The following is a 16,471-nucleotide window of genomic DNA, read 5'->3' as shown; positions in this document are numbered from 1 at the left end:
ATATGTCCATTCTCTACATCTGTGTCTCAACTTCTGCCCTGCAAACTGGCTCATCTGTACCATTTTTCTAGGTTCCACATACATGCATTAATATATGATATTTGTTTTTCTCTTTCTGACTTACTTCACTCTGTATGACAGTCTCTAGATCCATCCACGTCTCAACAAATGACTCAATTTCGTTCCTTTTTATGGCTGAGTAATATTCCATTGTATATATGTACCACAACTTCTTTATCCATTCGTCTGTCGATGGGCATTTAGGTTGCTTCCATGACCTGGTTATTGTAAATAGTGCTGCAATGAACATTCGGGTGCATGTGTCTTTTTGAATTACGGTTTTCTCCGGGTATATGCCCAGTAGTGGGATTGCTGGGTCATATGGTAATTCTATTTTTAGTTTTTTAAGGAACCTCCATATTGTTCTCCATAGTGGCTGTATCAATTTACATTCCCACCAACAGTGCAAGAGGGTTCCCTTTTCTCCACACCCTCTCCAGCATTTGTTGTTTGTAGATTTTCTGATGATGCCCATTCTAACAGGAGTGAGGTGATACCTCATTGTAGTTTTGATTTGCATTTCTCAAATAATTAGTGATGTTGAGCAGCTTTTCATGTGCTTTGTGGCCGTCTGTATGTCTTCTTTGGAGAAATGTCTATTTAGATCTTCTGCCCATTTTTGGATTGGGGTGTTTGTTTCTTTGATATTGAGCTGAATGAGCTGTTTATATATTTTGGAGATTAATCCTTTCATGACATGGAGTTTTAATTCTTCAATTTCACTAAAATTAACAGATCCTGCTGACTCAGGTTTAAGCTGTTCTTTTATGATGACAAATGATGTACAGCAAGAAACTAGAATTTGACCTTCCCTTTGCAGCTTCTTAGAACAATGCACATTAGAATACCAAGAATAGTGGGGTTTAAAAACAAATTTAAAAATCGTGACTGAATCCATCAAGAAAAGATTCCATATGTGACTCACTAGCTGCAGCGCTGCTTTTCTCTCACCTTTGCACAATTTCAGCACAGAGCTGCTCTGTTATTCTGTAATGCACTTCATGCAAAAATTAAGGATTCTGGCTCCCTCAAGGCAAATGTCCTCAACTCATGTTTACTGAGTGAGAAAAAGAGTCATATCTATTTAACTCAGAGTGTTGAAGGCCTAGCACAGAAATCAGGTCTTAATGTCATCGGGGATGGAGTCAAATTGACAACTGGCACACATTTTCCTCGTGAACCATGGAACTTCTAGGCACCCAATGGTAAATCTGTAGATGAGCTCAGCCTATGCTTCCATCTGAGGTTCCTTCAGTCTCCAGGAAGGAGCTTCGCTCTGGTTCACTACACAACACCATCACCGCTGAACCCGGTGCCCTTCTGCTGGTTCCCATTTGCTCGAACTTTTGACACAGGAATTGGTGCTGGTGCAGAGGCGGACGGGCGTCATAATCGGCTGCTGGAGTCATAGGAGGTGATGAAGTAGGAGGAATCGGCCATCTCAGATCTGCTCTACCCTTCATTTCTGTATAGAATCTGTGTCAGCTGGATCCCAATGTCCCAATCCTGACTCTTGAGATCTCAACCATATCAAAACGTCTTTTGGCACAATTCAGGTTCTCTACTTGGCATTTCAAATGTTCCACTGTTATCATCTCTGTCTGAGACCCTTCATGTTTCCCTTTGATTCCTCTAGCCCCAGAAGAAAGCCGAAAGATTTGCTAGGATCTCTTTTCCCCCAGTAGGAGCTCTCTGGCTCAGCCAAGATCAATCCTCAGACCTTAAAGAAAATGATGGCCAACAACTGCCAGCTTATTTCAGGAAGTGATTGTCCTCTTTCTGGAATTTTTGTTTATGCCGTTTCCTTACTTTCTGATATCTTTTAAAATATGTGCTTTTTTTGGTAGTCTATTTGCCCTTTTTTTGGTGGTTGCAGTAAAAGTGTTGGCTTGCTATGACCTACTACATCCTGCCCAAAAGCAGACCTATTCAAGTTATTTTTAACATGCTGGTATATATCTGCTCCACCTCATTAACACATCTGTTCTGTACAGCAAAAGGGAAACCTGTGACAATGTAGCTTCTTTGGTGAAGGGATAGAAATTGAGTATAAAAGTGTGCTTTATAGAGTCTGGAAACAAACTATAATCCTTTTCATTGGTATATATTTTTAAAGATACAACCAAGAGACATAAAACTGTTAAAAAAAAATCAAAAACACACAAAAGAGCCAAAGTTGGAGGTAGTCCAATTACGACGACCTATCTTTTTTAACACAGGAATTCCTAATGTCTATATAAACATAATTAATATATTGTATTAATATATTTTATTATATATATTTTTATTAATAGAATGTTTAGGAACTCACTTCCCACACTCATTTCTGTCCTTTCACACTTTGGGTAGCAGACTGTCAACTGAGGAAAAGATGGAAGTATGTTACCTGTGTTCACACATCCCCACCTGTTCCCTGACATATATATACACCACCCACATGTGCATACACAGATGGCACTAATGGCAAGTAAATTTTATCAGCCTACGCTATTCTGTTGTTTGCTTTAAGGGCACAGATTAATACTCTTACCAGTTGTTTTGTGTTTTTTTTTTTTTTCAAGTAAGCTTTTTATTTTGGAATAATTTTAGGTTTACAGAAAAGTTGCAAAAATGAAGTTCCCATATACCTCTCACCCAGTTTCCACTAATGTTAACATCTTACATTCAGACCATGCATTTGTCAAAACTAAGAAGCCAACATTGGTACATTAGTATTAACTCCAGACTTTCTTCAGATTTCAGTAGTTTTCCACTAACGTCTTTTTGTTTCATGATCTAATCCAAGATACCATATTGTGTTAAGTGTTTTGTGATTTTTTTTTTCAATTGATGTTTTGTAAAGTTTCACATTTTCTTAATTCAGTGTCCTGTTTGTGCTTCTATATAATCCGTTAGTTTTCATTTGGGAATTGCTTTTGAGTGCCAAAGTGTCATGTTTTTCATACTCCAAACTCCTAGGTAGTCCTCTGAAGGCAATTTGTCCTGTATTTATGACACTATATATTAAAGTGACTGAAAAGATTCAAAATAATGCCTACTTTGTGCAGAGTCCATGAACTCCAACTGGAACACATAAACGTCAAAGTTGAGCAATAAATTTTGATTGATTTTGAAATTCCATTTAAGGCACTGTTTTTCTGTATAGACTCTCACGGAAAATATTTTAAAATATTGTTTTATAAAAAATTGTTTCCTATGGGATCTGAAAGTTCTTTAGGTAGATTTTTCATAGAATGTCTAAACGATTTAAATATGATTTCAGATCGTCAGAGTGACGGATGTTTTTAAATTATTTTATTAACAGTGATTTATCACTCAAGTTTACAGTACTCCGAACATTATTTTTTTTTGCTTCAACTGAACAACTGGCATTTTTCTGTTTTGTTCTTTTCCTTGTTGTGTACTCTACTCTGGAGCACTTTCAAATTTCAAAAAAGAGCTTTTATTTGGGGGCCATCAGTGAATGGGCATGAGCCATTATAGTCAATGAAATAAGCATTGTGTGATTGAAGAATAACTAAGGGGATGGATCGTGGTTCCATTAAAAGCACCAAGATACTCCTGGAAAAGCTATGAAAACATGCTCTTCCATTAAGGAAAAGCACTTATCAATGCTGCCAGCCCTGGTAAAGATTGTGTACTAATATAAAGCAGACATTTCTTGTAACATACATAAGGAGGGCATTAGGCTTGATCACAGCATAAGTATCTGACAGGTAGGACTCGGACATCTGAAGGTAACTTTGTAGCTCTCATCAACTACAGTTGACTGCAAAACTTGGCACCAGTTCAAGGGGGCAGCCATGCTCTGATTAAAGGTCTGGGCCTACAGATCCGTTTGGAAAGGTTTGGCATTAAGATGATTTAGCCTAAAGAGAAAATTACTAAAGCATGGGTCCCACACGGGTGACTTGAAATCTTATTTTGTTTGGCCCAGACAGTGTGTTTTCTTTGTTTGTTTTTAATATTTGAATTAATGGCTGAACTCTTAAATGTTGGGAGATCACACTACCAAAATCTGGATTGCCCTCATTTCTACATGTCAGGAAGAAGCTAGAGGTGACTAGCGGGCCCTTTCTCGATGGGGCGCTTCCTCTCCAGCCACGCACGGTCCTCACCACACGTGATTGTTTCCTTGCCCTTCAACTGCCAGTTACCATCACTCCTCACACAGCTGTTTTCCTGTGATGAAAAGGCTCTGTTTGCACGGTGCTCTTCAAAGTAGGAAAAACAGCTGTGTTTGAGAAGGCAGTGCTCCTCGTTCAGTGACCTCCCAACCGGCCCTGAGGATATTTGACCTTGTGACCCTGGGTAAAAAGGTGAGGTCATGTTCACCAGAGGGCAGCCTCCCACTACCCTGACTTTTCAAATTGGAATTGAGATATGAGTCCAAACATGGTGATTTTTACCTTTAAATGACTTTCACCTTATCGCCTGCAGTAATGGCTTAGTGGTTTTATGCCTAGACACTGCAGCTAGACTACCTCGGTTCAAATTCCCACTCTGCTACTTATAATAACGTACGCTTAGGCCAGTTACTTAACCTTTCCATTCCTCAGTTTCCTCAACTGTAGAAGGAGGATAAAGATAGCACCTACATCACAGAGATGTTGCAAGGATTCCATGAGCCAGCGTGTGGGAGCACTGGAACCAGAGTCCGGTGCGTGTAAGGTGGCATGAAATGGTTAGCTGGTGCAGTTGTACTCACTTTCTGACTGTGCTAATGTGTAATTTATTCTACGTGGCTCACATTGCCTCCTAAGCTATAACTCCTCCTGGTGTCTGATCTCCACCCATACTCTGCACCTCCAGGGGTCTGTGCCAGCTCTAGGGTTTGGCGGTGCATTTGCATTTGGAAGGAGGTAAATAAGACAGTGAATAAAATACATTCAGAAAGGATAGGGACCTCAGAGACCATCTAGTCCAAGGGTTGGCAGACTTCTCCTATAGAGGGCCAGATTGTAAATATTTTGGCTCTGTGGCCAGATGGTTTCTGTGGCAACTACTCAACTCTGCTGTTGTAGCCCAAAAACCGCCATAGGTACAGGATGTATGGGTGTGGCTGTGTTCCAGTAACACTTTATTTATGGACACTGAAATTTGAATTGCATTTAATTTTCACGTATCATGAAATATTCTTTTTCTTCTGATTGTTTTTCAACCATTTAAAAATGTAGAAACCATTCTTAGCTCACAGGCCATCAAAAACAGGTGGAAGGCTGAATTTGGCTGACCCACAATCTAGTCCCAAGCTTACAAACTCCAAGGCTTTCACCTGGGAATTCCACCTGGGAATTTTTGGTTGAAATGTGAAGCTACCGGGGCCCCACTCCAAACCCACTAAATAAAAATCTCCAGGTGGTGGGCGGTGGAATCTTCACTGTGAACATGTGTGTGATCCCCACCAGTGTGCCTCTAGGAACCATACTTTGAGAAACTACCCAAGGCCTTCCAATGAGTATGGAGACTTCATGGCCCTCTTCATAGATCTAGAAATGATTTACAGAGGTTGACTACAACACGCACCACATTGCAAAAGTGAATGGGATCACTTGTGACCTACATTATTTAAATGTATTCCTTACATTCTTTTATTTTTTTTTTTTCAGAGTCCTCTGTTCACAAAGGTCATTATTTCCTTTTACTGTGTTGGAAGGATGTGGTATCATCTTAAAATTACCCTAAAATCACTGCACATTACAGAAATCTCATTTTGTGTTTTTTGTCAATGTAAGAACATGTGCATGTTTATTGACATCCTTTGTGGTGACAAAAAAAAAAAATCTGAAAAAAATTTAAATGGTCTAGTGAATAAAATCTGGTGATGCTTACTTGAAATTTTATGCCACTATGTAAAGAATGTGTTTGAGCTACATGTACTGCCCTGGAGGAGGGATGTTAATCACATACCAAAAAAAAAAAAAAAAGCAAGAGACAGTAATGTGTACAATATGATTCCACTTTCATTAAAAAAGGAAATACACTGAAGACACTGGTTACCTCAGACAGATAAGAATAGAGGGGGAAATGGAGGATGAAGGACACAACTTTTTCTTTAAACATATCTTTATCGTTTGACTTTTTGTAGGAATACTTTTAAAATAGAAAAAATTTTAAGTGAAAATTGGAAACAAAATTTTGAATAACCTTCATAGCCTGTTTGTTTGGGACAGGAATCCATTTCCCTGATGAGAAAGAGAGGTCTGCTTCTGAGAGTCACCAACTTGGACAAAGTGGAAAATTTTAATTTATAATGTGAATCTGGCTGCAAAATCACACAGTTATCTTCTTTTCCCAACTTAAGTCAGCAGTTCAAGAGGTCCTTTCATGTGGAATTCCATGATATAAATTTCATCTAAAGTCAGGTAGAACCCTGACTTTGAACAAACCCCTGCTTTGATTAAACAAGAAAGAGGCAACCCATTCTGCTTTTCTGGTCTTTTCTTTTAATAGAGTATAATTTTAATAAGCAGTCTATGGTTTGTTCCATTACAGAAAGTTTCTTAGAAAAGTCATCTATCTAAATAATTGCTAATTTACACAGCTTCTGTTAGACTTCCACTTTGCCCTGGTATTTTTTCAGCAACAGATTTCTTAAGAATTGTGGAAAGCACTGTTATCAAATGCTCGTCTAAATTATTCCATCTCATTTGGACACAACTGTCATTTCCATATAATTATATTTGAGCATTAGATAACTAATGCTTTCTGAAGTCGAGAGGAAAATAGATGAATCTAATAAATCCATAAAGGAATTCCAAATTAAATATACTCAAGTTCAAAGTGAAAATTTCAAGACAAAAAGGGGAACTTCTTTTTTTAATTGCAACTTATCCATTTGTTCACATGCCAGTTATTGAGTGTTCACTATGTCAGGACCTGTGCTAGTAAATTTATATGTGCTGTCACTCGAAGGGAACAGCTCAGAAGAGTTAGGTAACGTGCAGTCACACACTAATAAATGCACAAGCAGAGATTTAACACAGGTATGTATGTATAGACCTGATATTTAACAAACATCATTGTAGCACAGTGCCAGGCACTGTTCTAGGTAGTTTATGAATATTAATGCATCAAATCCTCATAATAATTCCAGAGGTAGGGACTTTTGTCCATACCACTTACAGGTGAGTCCACACACCCAGAGGGAGGTTAAGTGAATGACGGAGCTGGAATTCAAACCCAGCTCAGACTCCAGAGGCCATGCTCTAAACCCCACTAGATGGCCTCTTCTGTCCTAAAGGCTTTTTTGCGCACTGCACTGGTCTGCTTAGGAAGGCAGACAGACTCATAAGGACAGAAATGGAATGAGTTGAGTGCTGAAGTCAACAGCAGTGGCTATATAGCATTTGGAACTCTGTCATATTAAGTGACTGAAAATCCAACCCAATGCCTTCAGAAAAAAAAGGAGGAGAGGGAATTTATTGTGTCATGCTTTGGACTGAATTTTAGCCCCCCAAAGCTCATAATGCGGAGGCCCTAACACCCAATGTGACTGTATTTGGAGATAGGGCTTATAAAGAGGTAATTAAGGTTAAATGAGATCATAAAGGTAGGGCTCTGGTATGATAGGATTAGTGTCCTTATAATAAGAGACACCAGAGAGCTTTCTCTTTCTCTCCCTCCCTCTTCTCCCCCTTCCCCTCCCCCCTTCTCCTCCTCCTTCTTCTTCTTTCCCTCTCTCTCTCTCTCTCTCTCTCTCTCTCTCACACACACACACACACACACACACACACACACACACACACACACATATGCAGACACCAGCACAGAGGCTGCCTATAAACCAAGAGAAGAGGCCTTCAAGTGAAACCTGCTCTGCTGGCACCTTGATCTTGGATTTCCCAGCCTCCATAACCATAAGAAATAAATTTCTATTGTTTAAGTCACCTAGTGTATGGTATTTTGTTATGGCAGCCTGAGCAGACTAAGACACATTATGGCTCTGAAAAGTCCTAGGGCTAATCTAGTTCAGATACAGATGGATTCAGGGGCTCAAATACCAATATAATACTCTAGCTTTTTCTCTCTCGCTCTCTCACTCTCTCTTGCCCTCCTTCTGTCCCTTTCGCCCACTCTTGTTCTGCTTTCCTCTGAATTGATTTCATTCTTAGCTCAGCATCCTCTACATGCCCCCACTCCTCAAGCTGACCGAGCAATTCTAGGTCACTAGCTGATCCTAGTGATTCTGGCGCATGAGCCTAATGAAATCCCAGGGGGAAGAATGCGTCTCTTCACCCACAGTTCTAACAGAAGGGTTGCAATCAAGCCTTACAGGGCTTGCTTGGGTCAGATACCTATCCCTGCACCAATCACTGTGGATTGGCTAAGCCTGAGTTACATATCTCCCCCCCGCCGGAGCAGGCAGCCTGGGGTCAGCCCCTTTTGAACTATTGGCTGAGCGTGTCTCCCCAGAAGGAAATCAGGATGGCTGCACCAGGAGACAGAAGGGACGCCAGGCCAGCAATGCCAGTAAGTCCACCACAGTGTTTGTTATTAACCTTCTGCTAGGTCACTAATTGTCAACAGAGGCTGTGCAGTGAAATGACTTGGGGTTTGTAAAAACTAGATGCCAGAGGCTTACCCTCAGCAATTCAGATTAGATGCTTTGTTCAGAAGCCTTTTGAGGATGTAGGGACCAGAGGCTCTAGTCTGAGATACTCTTCTTTTTTATTTGGTAACTTAATGCTGAGATTCAGTCTTTTCAGATACAACTTATTGGAAACTAACAGGAATGTTATTTTATGATTAAATATGTATTTGGTCTTTGTCCCTGTTTCTGGCACAGAGCTTCTAAAACTCTTGAATTTCCTAAGTGATAAGGGTGTTAAAAGTGTCTTAATATACCTAACAAACTCCTTTCAACCACACCTGAGTTTATGTCAATAAGGTAACTTTTGTAAGCACTTAAGGATGGTGCTGGTTGCCAGGGGAACCAACCCAGTGATTAGAGGGTTGGAGATTTCAATCCCACCGCACCTCTGGGGAGGGGAGAGGGACTGGAGGTTGAATCAATCACCAGGGGTCAGTGATTTAATCAATCACACATATGTAACGCAGCCTTCATAAACACCGTAAAGGACAGCGTTTGGAGAGCTTCTGGGTTGGTGAACGCGTGGAGGTGGGGAGACAGTGGCCTGCTCGCCATTTCTCCATACCTTGCCCTACACTCTTGTCTACCTGGCTGATCCTGAGTTATACCTTTTAATTATAAACCAGTAATCTAGCGAGTAAATTGTTTTTCTGAGTTCTGTGAGATGCTCTTTGGAACCTCCAATCCATAGCTGGTTGGTCAGAAGCACAGGTAACAACCTGGGCTTGTGACTTGCATCTGATGTGGGAGAAGGGGGTTTTGTGGGACTGAGCCCTTAATCTGTAGGAGTTCATGCTGTTCTCTAGGGAGGGTCAGGATTGAGCTGAAGTGTAGGCCACGCAGATGGTGTCAGAGAATTGCTTCTTGGTGGTGTGGAAACCGCCCCCCCACACACACATTAGAATTGGTGACCAGAATTTTTAGAGATACTCCCAATTCAACCACTTTTTAATGTTTGTGTAAAATACTCCTATTAAAATGCAGCTGTGTACCAAAAATGGCATTCCCTTTCCTGAAAACTAGCAAGTAAAGGAAATAAAATTGTCCTTTGAGAAACAAATTATAAGATATACAATCAGTGGATTCGAGTATAAATCTGCAAAGCAAACTAAAGGAGCCAGAACGGAGCTTAAGTCCAGGAGGCCAACAAGCATGCAATGCATTCTTATTATTTTACTTTTGTGACTTACCATTTATGCGCGGTGCTGAAAATATTTACTTCCAACAGGAAAACAATTACAGTGTGTTTTTCAGCCACATGCAACTTTCTCCTCCAAGTATTGATCACTGCTAAATTTGCTAATTTTAACGGCCATTGATACCATATTCCTTTATTTCTGGGTTTTGTTTCGTTGCCTGTGTGAGAAATAAGCATGGAAACAAAATCAAAATCAAACAAAGAGCAGAGTACGAAAGAAGAGAAGAAAGAATACAGAGTGTGGGAAGACTGGGAAACCCCATTCTGCTGAATTTCCTAGCTGAAGAAGCAGCCTGGACATTCATAGAAAAAAAACTGAGTGGATCTCATTTGGGATAGCAGTTGTTCAGTTTGTGGGAGTGTCCAAATATGTATGAATATGCGTATTAACAGAGGAGTGAAATCTTACTCTGAAACTGTTGGGGAAAGAAATGGAAAGGAGCGTTTAAGTAGAAATAGGAAAAGAGTTGCGATACCCTCTTAGCCGTAAGCAACAGAAAATAATTCTGGCCTTACATTTAAACAGAAATGGAGTTTTTTTTAATGAATAAAGTTTAGCTCATAGAAGCACCATAAAGTCAAATAACCACGCTTAGAATGTGGGCCGAAACAAGGTCAGACCAAAGCCAAAATCATGGTACAAGCCAGTGCGATGAGATCACCGCTGTTGCCTTCATGGGAATCTGGACCGTGCAGCTGGCTCGTCCAGCCCTACACACTGGGTGTCATTGTCACATGCATTCCATGGCCTGTTTTACACAGTAAGCGTAAACTCTGACTTCACGAACAGCAACTCCCTCATGTAAAGAAAGTTAATTGTAACCAAATTGTATTTAACATCTTAAAAATGTGCAATTTATCAACATCTAATAAAATGAAAATACTTATATTTTATCACCCAATAATTGCACTTTGGAGTATATGACCTGGTGAAATGCACTGAGTGTGCACAAGTATCTACACATCCAAGGATGTTCATTGGAAAATAATTGTCCTCTTCAATTTTTTTTTAAATCAGTGCCTTAAATGCAGATTAGAAGAATGCTTATCAAATGGCCAAAGCTGGGATAGAGAAAAAATAATTTCTAAAAAATCAGTCTGAATCAGAAGAGAGATTCCAAATATTTTCAGAAGCCTGGAACACTAGGGTAAAACTGACAAAATGTAGTATAACAAAGTACATTTTTTTTGCTTCACTTTTTAATAACCAGCTGTATGAGTACAGAATAAAGAGGACCTGACTTTTGGGGCTATTTCCTAAGAAAATAACTTGAGACGTCTGAGTTGACCACAAACCTAATATGCACATTATATGATGGCTAAAGTAGCTCTGCTCTCAGGTTAGATCCAGCCTTGTGTTCAATTCAGGAGGAGGGAAATTGACAAACCGGAAAAACTGCAGAGGAGGGATATCAAGATGAGAAGTGTGATACATTATATGAAAAAGAATCGAAGGAAACAGTAATATTTAGGCTGAAAATAATGAATAAGGGAAGATGTAACTGTTTTCTAACATTATGTGGAAGAGAGAAAAAAACCTGAAAACCACAGAATTTCATGATCTGTGTTCCTCCAGGGGATAAAACATAAACAAATGGATAGAAATTACATGAATATGGATTTTGTTTTGATATAAGAACAAACTTTGTAGCATCTGTAGGTTTCTAATAGTTTAATGAGGTAGTGAGCTCCTTACTACTGGAAGTAATGATGGCTCTCTTTTTATTCTATTGGGTGAGAGATTTTAAATATTTAAACTTTACTTGTTAATATTCTTTCGCATTCAAATTTTTTACTTTTCAGGTAAGAAAATAGGCTTTCAGAGTAAAGAAAAAAGAATACTAATAGCTTGGTGAACATTCTATATTCAAGATTCTTTATCTAACTGATCTTAATTGGAAGCCATCAGATTTAATTACACAATAACCTGGTTCCTGTCTCTCCTTCTCTCCTTTTAGCCCTGCTCAGTGGGGCTGTTCCTTTCCCTATTTGGATGGTGTCTTGGGCCAGCCTGTGACTTTACAAGTTCTATTTAGTTAATAGTCCTACACTCACTTCAAGTCATAAACACAACCTAATTTATGATTTAAAACATATGTTACTAAGTGTCCATTGACAGATGAATGGATAAAGAAGATGTGGCACATATATACAATGGAATACTACTCAGCCGTAAAAAGAAACGAAATTGAGTTATTTGTAGTGAGGTGGATGGACCTAGAGTCTGTCATACGGAGTGAAGTAAGTCAGAACGAGAAAAACAAATACCGTATGCTAACCCATATATATGGAATCTAAAAAAAAAAAAAAAAATGGTTCTGAAGAACGTAGGCAGGACAGTAATAAAGACATAGACGTAGAGAATGGACTTGAGGACACAGGGAGGGGGAAGGGTAAGCTGGGACGAAGTGAGAGAGTGGCATGGACATATATACACTACCAAATGTATAATAGATAGCTAGTGGGAAGCAGCCGCATAGCACAGGGAGATCAGCTCCGTGCTTTGTGTCCACCTAGAGGGGTGGGATAGGGAGAGTGGGAGAGAAATGCAAGAAGGAGGAGATATGGGGATATACGTATACATATAGCTGATTCACTTTGTTATGCAGCAGCAGCTAACACAACAATGTAAAGCAATTATACTACAATAAAGATGTTAAAAAAAATGAAAATAAAATAAACGTACGTTATCGTGTTATAGTCGAAGTTTAAACTTGATTTAAAGGGAAAACTCTCCTGCCTCTGCGTCCCCATTGGTCTGTCTGCCTTTGGTTAGCTACTTACAATGCAGGAAGGGTCGTGGAAGGAGGAATAGGGAACAGGAAAAGTTTTCCCCAACAGGCACTCACATGTTTTCTCCCGGGAACCTTTCCAGCCCTGGGGACTCCCTCCCAGATCCCTCCGCTGAAACTCTCTTATCATGGGCTGGGCCTCAGCTTTGACTGAGCCTCTCCATCCTGCTTTAGTCCCTGCCCCGCCCAGGATAGTCACGTGTGCCTAGCATTTCCTTTCCCCGCGGACCGTGTACTCGAGTGGAATCCCTTTAAAAACAACCGCAGGCTGACCTCACAGCCATAGTTTCCACAGCTAGTCCCCAGGATCCGTACACCTTAACTTGCTACAGGGCAGGTGCAGTTACTGCCCAGAGGCAACTCTCTGCTCTGTTGTCATCAGCTGCTCTCACTCTCTCAGGCGTGCTGTGGGCTACAGTGCCTGGGGCCCAGGGACACCTACCGTACTCTCTGAGTGGTTCCAGGCAAGCCCCTCTCACCAGGCCTGCCTTGGGGAGGCTGCACCACCACACCCCTCCCCGCGGGGGGAGGTAAGAGTGCAGCTCTCACCCGGGAAAATCTCCTGATAGACCCTCTCCAAATCCCAGCCCTTTTGTTGTTTTCATATCGCTGCTCTCAGTGAAGGACCCAGGTAAAGGGCTCATAACGTCAATGGACTCGAGTATTTTCTTTACAATGGACTCGAGAATTTTGCATTTTGAAGATCTGTTATATCTGGTAGCTACCATACCTTGGTGCCCTGGTCAAATTTTTAAATTAAACATCCCTATTTTACTCATTTATTCCCCTCGACAAACCCATTTGATAAGCCTCAGTATGCACATTTTATGGAGAGGAAAAACTGAGGCACAGAGAGATTAAATAATTTGTCCAGACCATGATCATACAGCTTGTAAATCGTGAGACTGGATACTATAAATGCAGAATCTGTTATCCACATGTGCACCGTACTGTGTTGGGTTAGCTGGTTGTGTTGGGTTAGCTGGTTGTGTTGGGTTAGCTGGTTGTGTTGTGTAGAAAAATCAACCTATATGTATCGTTTTCCTTGTGGGAGCGAGGGGAGGAGGATTGCTGCTGCTGCGCTGCTGGAACCAAACGTCAATTTCTAATTAACGTAGTTCAGTCAGTGGCTGCTCAAAAGCTCTCCTTTGAGGAGCAATACATCCTGCTGCATGCAGCCAGAGAGCAGCTGCATGTGTATGTTATTCAGCCAGTTTAGCTGTTGGATTTATATGACAAAGGATCACAATAAACAGTTACTGAGCACTTACTAAGTGGCTCTCACCCGGATTCTTTCATTCTTTCCTCATAACACAAAGGTAGTATGTTTCCCATTTTACGGATGAAGAAAGAGAGACCGGAGGAAAAGCACTGGGAGAAAACACCGAAGACAGAAGCCAGACTTCTTGTTCCTGTTCTATGTCTCACCAGCGCTCAGAGTTTGCTGATCCAATTCCATGACTTCTTAGGGCCATATTTCTCCTCATCTATCAAATGGGAAGAATAACATACATCCTATTTGCTTTGTAAGATCCTTGTGGTGTCAAATGGGACAATGGATGGGGAAGAACTTTCAAAACCACAAAGTACTGTCCACATTCAGGGAATCATTATGACTACGTCATTCCCAACCCGTGAAGGCAGCTGCTGCAGGTAAAACTGCAAATTCTGCCTTTGCCAAGTGTCGCATGACAAGGACCACAGTGCTGTTGTCCAACATGCACGGCAGAAGAGAGATTGCGTCCTGAAAATCATTTAAACAGAAGGAAAGGTAACATAATTAAAACAGAGCAAACCCCTCAGAAATAGTGCTGTAGGGCTGAGACAGGGCCCAGCAGAGAAACCTTTGGGATACTTGCATTGCTCTTGAGAACTATTACAAAGCTTGAAAATGAGAGCCAGGTGGAGGAAAAGGGAGTAAGGCCACAAAAGATGAGCAGAGAATGAAAAGAAACACAAGCTCACAAGTTTTGGGAAAGTGAGCATAACAATACAGAAAAGTGTTTTTAAATCCACTCAAAAATGACCAGAGATTCTAAGATATGACTGGATGTTTGCAGAACACAACAGCTGCTGCATTCCACAGTCTACAAGGGAAATAATGGAAACTTGCTTTTCTCTTTTCCAACAAGACATAACAGAGGCAGAGCTGATGTAATTAATGAAAAAAAGATGGCTATTTGAAACAGTGAAGGCGCTGAACAACAGAATGGAATGGAAATGAGGCCCACATTTAGGGACAATTCATTATTTATCTGCTGTTCTTTTTTATGCTCACCGCGTCCTGCTGATATTCCTCTCTCCAAGGGAGACTACCAAACCAGGTTGGTTAGCGATACAAGCATGAGCAGTTAGACTCTATGATATAAACTGCGGGTAGATGGAGTTATTCCTTGAATATCAATTAGCAGAGTCCATCCAGCTTGAAGACTCTTACAATTGTATACTTCAACTTAATGGATCTGTTTTCAAATTCCCTTTAATGGCCCTTGTGTGTCCATAATATCTACTTTTCCAGACATCCTTAGCAGAAACCATTATGGACACTGTATGTAAAATCCCCTAAGGAGAGCATATGGAGGAGAGACTGTGGATTGCCAAATTTAGCAGCTCTGGAGAGAGTGTTTTTGAATTAAACTTGAGTCTATGGGGATTACAGTTCATTTATGACTGGCAAAACATATCTTCCAAATTCTGAAAGATAAATCCCACTGATATACATGTGGATTTCACAAGTGTTTCTCAAAAACCAGAAGACAAAAAAAAAAAAATCTTTCCACAAAATGCAGAAGTTCTATAATACTTTGGAATTATGATAAGTCACATGTTATTTTAGCTGTATTCTTACTGTCAAATAGGGGATTCTGTAAGTGCTATACGAACTCTGACCTGAGGAAACTTGGTTCAGAAGTTGCATACCTGAGATGTTAGGGTAAAATGACCGTTTTGAAAAACTTAAAGGACTGACAAGGCAGTGACAACAGTCTTTGGTGTTTTAAAGATACGTAAAAAAATTTCAAAAGTTTGGGGAGGGGGCAACCAGAGTATTGTCAACTTCTTCATTTGCCAAATAAGATCAGTTTTAATTTTATTTTTACTTATTTTATTCCATTATTATCTTTTTCATAAAAAAGATAATTGATAGCACAAACACAAAGTTTAAAGTGCAGTTCTTTAAATTTAATGTACTGAGCTTCATGAAAAATCATCTTGGTTTATCTTAGTGTTCTGATTTCATGGTGGACCAGGGGAAATACTGTGGCAAACCAGAGCTGGTCTGAGGACCCACAGCTGAAAACCACTAGCCTGATTCACTTCATAAACACAAGCTAGTTCTCTATCCTAAGCAACCATTAAAATCTAATTCAAAAACTTCCAACATCCAGCAAACTCCTGTAATTTAGGACAAAGTGATTAAATCTTCTAGTGAATGTTACATTTATTGGAGAATGGTGTTTTATTCTGTACCCATTCAATAAATTTCTTGAAAAACAATTTCTTTCTTTTTTTAATTTACATTTTCAAGGACCTGATATAGTTAGGATTTTACCCGTTTTCTAATAGTTAAAACTATTATCTTATCTTGAAATGCTAGTAAACTTCTAACTTACATGCACAAAATACTCTTAATTCTAGCTTTCCTTTTTTCATCCTGAATAAGACAGCTTTTTTAATACTCTTTTTTATAGGTTAAATCAAACCATGAACTCCATGAAACTACTAAGATTGCTTGTTTTTTGGCATTGTCTTGTGTTTGTGTTAGATGTCTAATATTAAATGGTCCTATGAGTGAAGAATTAAGAAGCCTTATTATTCAGAGTTTTTTTG

The 16,471-nt window shown here is 39.9% G+C and overlaps 1 protein-coding gene across 3 annotated transcripts in view; it reads left to right on the top strand.

The window, feature by feature from the left end:
• The window catches only part of METTL25 (methyltransferase like 25), a gene marked incomplete at its 5' end in the record, with an annotated part of 171,468 nt that overhangs the window by 130,961 nt on the left and 24,036 nt on the right, over window positions 1–16,471 (top strand). The window contains one exon of one of the 3 annotated variants that reach the window (XM_082418979.1): window positions 5,670–13,616. The exons of 1 other annotated variant lie outside the window; for it this stretch is intronic. Of the gene's footprint in view, window positions 1–1,415; window positions 1,612–5,669; window positions 13,617–16,471 lie in introns of those variants that run through there. One more of the 3 variants, XM_082418982.1, reaches the window with a different exon arrangement.

The sequence above is a fragment of the Balaenoptera physalus genome, assembly GCF_965194825.1.
Source record: "Balaenoptera physalus genome assembly, chromosome: 13".
Lineage (NCBI taxonomy): Eukaryota > Metazoa > Chordata > Mammalia > Artiodactyla > Balaenopteridae > Balaenoptera > Balaenoptera physalus.
Note: the sequence above shows the minus strand (reverse complement) of the source record. Positions and strands in the feature narration are given on the sequence as shown.